Source organism: Perissodus microlepis, chromosome 3 (assembly GCF_051167445.1).
Source record: "Perissodus microlepis isolate ML-2025 ecotype Zambia chromosome 3, ASM5116744v1, whole genome shotgun sequence".
Lineage (NCBI taxonomy): Eukaryota > Metazoa > Chordata > Actinopteri > Cichliformes > Cichlidae > Perissodus > Perissodus microlepis.
Window position 1 is genome coordinate 10266838 of NC_140463.1, and position 8490 is coordinate 10275327.

Below are 8490 nucleotides of genomic sequence, written 5' to 3' on the forward strand. Positions count from 1 at the left end.
TTGGAAAAGGCAGAATCCCATGTAAAATTAGCGCAACAAACTCTATTTTCATTACTGAAAATAACTGTATTTTCATGAGAAAGTTATTTTCTGTTATTTTACGGTAGTATTTTGGCGCCCCAGCTGCCGGAATATTACCGTTTTTTTAAGATGTTTTTTGTAACAGTGTACTGCTCAGGTTATTCCAAAAGTTTAAAATAGTTCAACATGCAGTCAAATGCGAGATAGACCTGATAAAGGAGGAACTGAATGACAGACATGTCAGCTGATCAAAATCACAGGACGTCAGACAAACTGTTAAATTATTGACTTTATAAAAGATAAATTCAGAATTTAGATAGTGAGCCAGAAGGAATTTAAGATGCTGGTGTCATAAGATGAAATCTTAAAAGGAAAATTGTGAACAATACTGCAGGAAATTCGTTTACAATAATAGGAAATTTACAATAATAATTAAGTATTTCATATTTTGTGAATATGATAACAGTCTCTGACCTGTGTGAGTTTACAGAAATACTCTTACAAATAACTCACACGTTTCTTCCTCTATTTAACATTCACACCTCTGTGTTGAAACACCTGCAGATGAAGCTCTTATTGTTTCTTTCTCAGAAACAGTCACAGACTCGTTAGTGTTAACCACAGACGACAAACTCACAGTTCAGCACACACAGACCTTAGCATGGTGTGAAAATCTACAGGCAGACTAATATTCATTTGCTGTACATGAGGTGATTGTTGTTAAAACTGACCTGTTTAAATGTTATTAAGGCTTAAAGTTTGCATAATTAGGCCTATTTGTCTGTTGGAGTCCCTGAACTGCACCTCTGCTGAGTGAAATTCTAGGATCTTATTTGGATGTTACTGAGCACTAATTAGCAGCTATCAGTCCCTTTCTGTTTGTCTCATACAGTCTATGGAGAAGCTTGATAACCAAGCTAGCTAACATTAGCTGATAGCTGATAAATAGAGTCTCTCTATATAAAAGCTATAAAAGCTAACATGATGCTGTTAAAAATGCTAACTTTTAGTTTCTGAAACCAGTGGATGAAGTCATGGTGCTCTTTTCCATCTTTGATATACAGTCTTGTAAGTTCACTGGCCAACATCTTTACTACAATCACACGTTACAGAAACTGTTCTGTCACTCAAACAGCCTCCATATTTGCTCTTAGTGTTGTAGTTTTCCACTCAGCATTTCTCTGAACTCTTAGAACACAGTTTTCTCCCACATCACCCACCAAACGTCCCTCATTATTACCTCTGCTGTGTTTCACAGGCTGCTGTCTGCGATGTGATATTTTGACATCACTGTATGTGACATCATCTCGTGCAACTTTGCCTTGATCTGCTGAAATTTAACAGTAATACCATTTATTGTATGAGAAACTAAACGTTACTTGCACAGAAAAACAATATAAACACTAACACGTAATCATAATAAATGTTTAGATTATTCAACAAATCAAATTCCTCGCATGAAAGATCAGAAAGTCTCACCTTCAGGTTTTCTGTGATTACACTGTCTCACCAGCAGAACCAGTAACACCAGTAGCACCAAAACACAGACTGATCCAACAGAGATTAATACATGAAGAAGAACAGAAGAACCAGGGCGAGTAGCTGATGTAGGAATAGAGGTGGATGTAGATACAGGTGTGGGGGTAGATGGAGATGTGGTTGTAGGTTTCCCTTAAATAAACAACATGTAATCATTAGTTTATTGTGAATGTTGAAACCTGCAGAAACACAGACAGGTGAGTGAGTCACCTGTGACAGTGATCCAGCTGGATGGAGACTCTCCATGACCGCTGATGTCACACTTGTAGAGGCCTTCATCAGACCTGGAAACATGCTGGATGGTCATGTGACCTGTAGGCTGCTTCCTGATGAGGGAGCCATCTTTATAGAAAGCAGCTGGGAGGTTGGAGGGAGTGGTCTTTGTTTTACAGAGCAGAGTGACGTCATCTCCCTCCATCACAGGGAGGACAGGACTCTGCAGGATCACTGATCCACCTCAACACAGAGACAAACTACAGCATTTCATCCATTTACACACAGCTTCATCAACACTAACTCCACACACTCAGCTTACCAGTGACTGTCAGGTTAACCATGTTACTGATGGGCCCCTCTCTGGACTCACACCAGTAAACTCCACTATCATGAGGCACCATCAAAGTCATGTTACAGGAAGAATTAGCTGGTTTTCCCCACCCATCTCCACACTGAGTCCTCTGTCCTTTGCTTGTGTTTCTCCTCAGAGTCCATCCAGCAGAGCTGTCGTCCTCCTCACAGCTCAGAGTCACAAAGTCTCCTTCAAAGAACTGAGAGCTGCTGGGACTCACAGTCAGACGAGCTGTGAGGGTTAAAATGAAAAACTGATGATCACGTCTTTGAGATCTTTACTGAAAGTTTTAATCCAAATGTGTAAAACCTGTCAGAGTTTATCAGGTTTAAACTGTGACAGAAGAAGGTTACTGACCTTGGTTTGTTGTGCAGCTCAGCAGTGAGATCAGAACTAAAGAGAAATGACATTCAGGTTGATTTGACATAAACACACAAAGGTGATCACTCAGAACAACTTTGTATTATTTGATGTTTCCCTCTAAGACAGAAACATCAATCTCTCCATGTTGTGTCGCCTACAGCCCAGTTTGATCTTCCTGTCAGAGGAAACGTGGATCTAAACCAGGTCAGCAAAAAGCTGCTCGTACTAAACCAGACTCCAGGATTTCACTTTTCAACTTCTTGATGAACAGAATTATAAAATTAAACTGATCACATCATTTCATGCTTCATGAACTGCTTCTGTAGTTACTGTAGAACAAGTTACATTATAATTACACTGAATACATACAAATTATATCTAAACTAATGTCTGTACTCTGCTCTGTTCACACAAACACCAACATTTTATTTCAGCTTTTCACTCATAAATTCATCAGTAACTCTGTTAAACTTCAGACCTGCAGTTGGTCCTCATGGTGTTTTGAACTTGAATTCAGCCTGATTTGTTTTTCATGTCTTCTCCTCCATCATCAGTTATCAGGAGAGCAGACAGTCAAAGTACAAGAATTCAAACAAACACAGAGATTCTACTTACAGAGCAGACACAGCACAGATGTTTCCTTCATCGTCCTTCTCACTCATTTGAGCTTTTTTTCATTTCTGTCACTGACACCAAGTAAAGCCCGCCCTCTTCCTCTGAGTCTGTTTCTTTCTATATTTGTAGAAACACAACGTTTACAGAGCATGTGTCTTTGAGATTCATGCGTTAAAGCTATTTTAAAAGGCTACAACCAGTTACAATATTTAATCCAACATTTAATGATTCAATTCAGTTTTATTTATCTAGGGTCAAATCCCAACAGCAGTCACAAACCCAGATAATACAGAGAAAACCCAACAATTGGACAATTGTTGGCAGCTGGATGTTGGACATTTGATCAGGAACTTAGATTAATAATAATAATGAATAATTAAATTGTGGTTTAAGGCTTATAAACACTTAGTGCCTGGAAAGGAAAAACTCAATGCATCATGGGAATCCCCCGGCAGCCTACGTCTATTGCAGCATAACTAAGGGAGGATTCAGGGTCACCTGGTCCAGCCCTAACTATATGCTTTAGCAAAAAGGAAAGTTTTAAGCCTAATCTTAAAAGTAGAGATAGTGTCTGTCTCCCGAATCCAAACTGGAAGCTGGTTCCACAGAAGAGGGGCCTGAAAACTGAAGGCTCTGCCTCCCATTCTACTTTTAAATACTCTAGGAACAACAAGTAGGCCTGCAGAGCGAGAGCGAAGTGCTCTAATAGGGTGATATGGTACTACAAGGTCATTAAGATAAGTTGGGGCCTGATTATTTAAGACCTTGTATGTGAGGAGCAGGATTTTGAATTCAATTCTGGATTTAACAGGAAGCCAATGAAGGGAAGCCAAAACAGGAGAAATATGCTCTCTCTTTCTAGTCCCTGTCAGGACTCTTGGTGTTCTGCTTTATTTATTCTTTTAGTAAATTCAGAGCTTTGGCTTTTGTTTTTCACTACACATTGTGCTCTTGTTCATATCTGTATATAGCAGTAGTGATAGTGAGCTAAGTGTTTGTTTCTCCCTGTTGTCCTTTGTCTGTCATCTTGCCAAGTGGAGGCTTGCTTCTTTGTTTGTCTCTCATTTTGTGTTTTACTTTGAAGGATTGGTGTCCTCAGATCGATTCCTTTCTTGCTTCTGACTTCAGCTGGTTATTTTCAATTTACAGTCTTTAGAGAGATGATGAGCTGTACCATGAAACAATGGCAAAGAGTTACTGAAGCTAGGCTAAGAAGAGAGATGGCGATAAGTGAGCAGCAGTCATCGCGCTCATAAAAACCTCTACAGCTGTGCTGTTTGCTTTGAGAGCATTAAACTGTTGTCATTTATCAAAGGTGTAGCATTATCAATATAAAGCCCACCTTTCTTCTCTATAAACACTTTTACACTGTGAACAGTTTGTTTTGAGGCTGCTCTCTGAGTCCAAGACCAAATATGACATTTCAACTTTTTTAGTGAATTTTAATCTGTTTGTCATTCCCCCAAAAGAAATCAGCAGTGATGTGAAGTGTGATATGTTCTAGTTTCTAAGCATTTCTAAGCTGAACTGCAACCTACCTCTAATGCTCCAGTGATGACCTGGTGGATGGTGTCATTTATGAAGCAGCTGCTCTGCTGTAACAGCCGGTGTCACAATGAGATGGGAGCACGCTATCAGTGTTATTCATGATCATTTCAAGTTTCTGGCTCTTTTTTAATGGGTTTGTAGTTTATCAGACACTAAAAAGAAATTATCTCTCTTTTTATCCTAAATTATTGAATGTGACAGCATAAAAGTAACTGATTGTAAAACATTGAAAAGACAACTGTCTACTTACAGAATCAGGTTTATTCTCCTCTGTGCATGTTTAGTTATGAAGCACAATATGTAGGCTATGATTAAAAATCCACATTTTGAGTTTTTAAAAAGCTAATTTTCAAATTTAAGGAGATTTTATTTAAAAAATCAGTATTTGTGCTTACAAAGCACAAATTAAACACTTCTGTTGTTTGGGCACGGAGAAATAAAAACTCTGCTGCGTCAAACACACCCATCGTGAAACAAAGCTTTTCTGCAGCCACTGAATGACGCTTCCGCTATATTCAGTCTGCAGGAGGTAGAAGGGAGGTGTGTGTCAGTTAGCCACAATCAAACTAGTCAAATTTTCCATCTGACAGTTTTTAGAAACCCACAGAACCACACGAAGAAAACCAGTGAAACCAGATCACTGACATGGAAACAAGAGGCAACAACCATGAATAAAACTACAACAACTACAACCAGTTAGTGAGGGCAGAGAACATATTAACACAGTGCTGATTTTGCATATGTCTGTGAAGAGACCAAGGAGTGAATGTTTCTGAAAGCAAGGTGTGGAATTTCCTGCATTGTCTTTCTTTTCCTTTAGAGTGTTGGGCCCACTGAGCCTTGTCCACAAACTTGTAAACCTCTTCTAAGATCAGAGAGGGTAGAAGGGTTTTCAGTTGCTGCAGAGTCTGGCTAATCTTGCTCTGGAGGGCATCTATAGTGAAATGGACCTGTCTTATCCTCTCACTTAGAAGCTGATTTTGTGCTCTCCGTAGAATCAAGTCTGCTCTGTATCCCCTGACAGTGGATCCAAGGCGCAAACTCTTAGGAACAACTCTGCTTTGTATGCATCTTAGGTTGAAACGAAGATGGTTCCTATAATCCGCTAGTTTCCTTGATTCCTTTTCATACTCCTGCACCAGAGTGTTCCTCCCAAAATGTACAGCAATATGTCTGCATATGGGTCATTTGAGTCTAGAAAGAAAGAAAAAATACACAAAATATATAAAAATCTTCAAATCCTTAAACATGTGGATGTCCTTTGGTCTGAGGTGCTGGGGGGACCAGTTAGAGACCAGCAGCTGGATGTCAGTGGTTGGACTGGTGGACTACTTCAGTGAAGAGTAGATGACGTCTGGCTCTGGTTTGAAGTCTGAACACAAACACACAGTTCAAACAATTTGATTTAAGATTGTGCTTTACAACTTCTGTCACCGCTGTGCAGGACATCTTTTTTCTCTCTGGTTAAATCTAACATGGTACAACACAAACTGTATCTGTACAACTGAAGAAGATCTACTCTTCTCATCTCCAGCTTCTAATTGCATGCAGCATGCAGATGGAAAGTAAAGTATCATGCCTCTGTGCTGGGTCAAGCCACAGGACTTCATCCACAACACATGTTATGGTCTCCCTTGCAGTGTAACGAGCCCTAGCAAGTTTCCAGTCCTATCTAACCACATGCTCCATTCATTGCTTGAAGTAGATTTTCCTTTGTGTAAGGGTTTCAGTCATATACTTTACATCTCCATGCTGAGAAAAACTCCTCGATGGGGTTCAAAAAGGGAGAGGATGATGGAAGAAACACATTGATAAAATGCTGCTCATTGTGAAACCAATACATAATATTTTCCCGCTATCTCACAGTGTTTTGTATTTATTTCTGTAGTTTGTAATCGTTGCTAAGATGTGTTTGCAAACTGGCTGGTTTTGCGTGGTTTTTGACAGTAGCACTTGATTTTGAGAAACGTTCAAATAGTTTGGGGTCAAATGATTGGCTTTACAAGACAAGTTGAAGGTTATGTGGGTGTAGCTTGAATTTTAAAGTTTGTGTTTAGTGTTTTGAGACAAAGAGATGAGATTTTAGGAAATGTGTTTTAGCAATTCAGAAAAACTGTAATATATATTAGCGTCCTGTCTCAAAGTGTTGTGTAACACCTCTTATTACAGTTTTTTCTGATTGCCTAAACCAGTGGTTCCCAAATTTTTTTTTTGCTAGGCCCCCCTTTGTTTTACAAGAAAAATGTTTGGGCCCCCCCCTTCTCGCACGTACACATCCTCCAACCACACACACCCATATTTTGCTCCATTGCGGTTTATTTCACACCTCAAACATTTAGTCAACAATTAAGCAAATAAGTTTGCTTAAACGTATTTGCTTAATTGTTGCAAATATTGCTTAATCTGCAATAAATTACAGGTAGTAAGAAAATAAACTACTAACTCTTTTACGCTGCGTCCACACCTACACGGGTATTTTTGAAAACGCAGCTGTTTCGTCCACACGTAAACGGCGTTTCGAATCACCGAAAATGGAGATTTTTTAAAACTCCTTTTTTTCCGTTTACGTGTGGACGAGGAATACAGAGTTCGTCACACAACGTCAAAAGTATGTGCGTTTTTCACGTCACGCTGTGCGCCACGTTATTGTTTACATGAGATGAATTGCAGAATGGCAGATAGAGACAAAATACTGTTAATCTGACTATCTGCAGGTTTTACGCGCTAACATATACACGCAGTTACTGTCCCTCCATTTACAAAGGCAGAGTCACGGTGTGATTATTTTACTGTAGTTGTTTTTTTTCCCTGTGTAATAATATTCAACATTGCTATCAATACATTTTTCAAAAAATGCCTCTCTGTGCAAAATAGGTTTAAAAACATAAACAACTGTGGGATCCTGTTTGCCCGTGATTTGAAGAGCCCAGCGCTGCTCCCGATGCAGGGAAAACCAATTCTGCAGGGAGACCTACCTCGGCACTTGTGCAGGTGAAGCCAAAGGGAAGATATGCTTCACCATATTTTCTAATCTTTGGCTTAGAATGAAGTTGGTTTGGAAACATATTCAGTGATGCTTCATCTCCTGCTTTGCGTTTCTGTGGGCGCCTTGTGCTAGCAGTGTCCAAGCGTTTTGTCCCCCCCCCCCCCCTTTCACACCGCGTCCCCCCCTGCAATGGCTCTGCGCCCCACACAATTTCTAAAACTATTAATACTTATAGCAAAACCACTCACTGAGTTTGCCAAACTAAAAGCACAAACACTGCTTTGCACTCAGTTTGCCATTTTGTAACACACACTTTGCAAATCAGCCTAAGCACTATAAATAAGCTTCAGGTAAGCTGTCCGTGTGGAGTACAATGGAGGGAGCAGGAAGAGTGAGAAGAGTGAGAATTAGAGGAGGCCGAGGAAGAGGACGTGGAGGTGAAGAAGTAGGACGAAGAGGACGACAAGGACAAGGAGGTGAAGTTAGAGGAAGAGGACAAGGAGGAGCAAGAGGAGGACGAGGAGGGGGAAGAGGAAGAAATAGAATTGCTGATGACATCAGAGGTACAATAGTGGACCGTGTAATCAACCATGGAATGACCCTGAGGGAAGCTGGCCAACGGGTTCAGCCTAACTTGAGCTGCTACACTGTAGCAGGCATCATAAGGACATTTCAAAATGAGAATCGGTTAGCACAGTCGCTTTGCACTAAGATTTGTAGCACTGCCATATACTAATGAGAAACACAACAATACCATAGATGTAAAAATACTGAAATTGTTACTTTACAGAATTGCTAGACGACCAGATGAAGCATGTTCACTGCAGACCAAGAAACCCATATAGTCAAT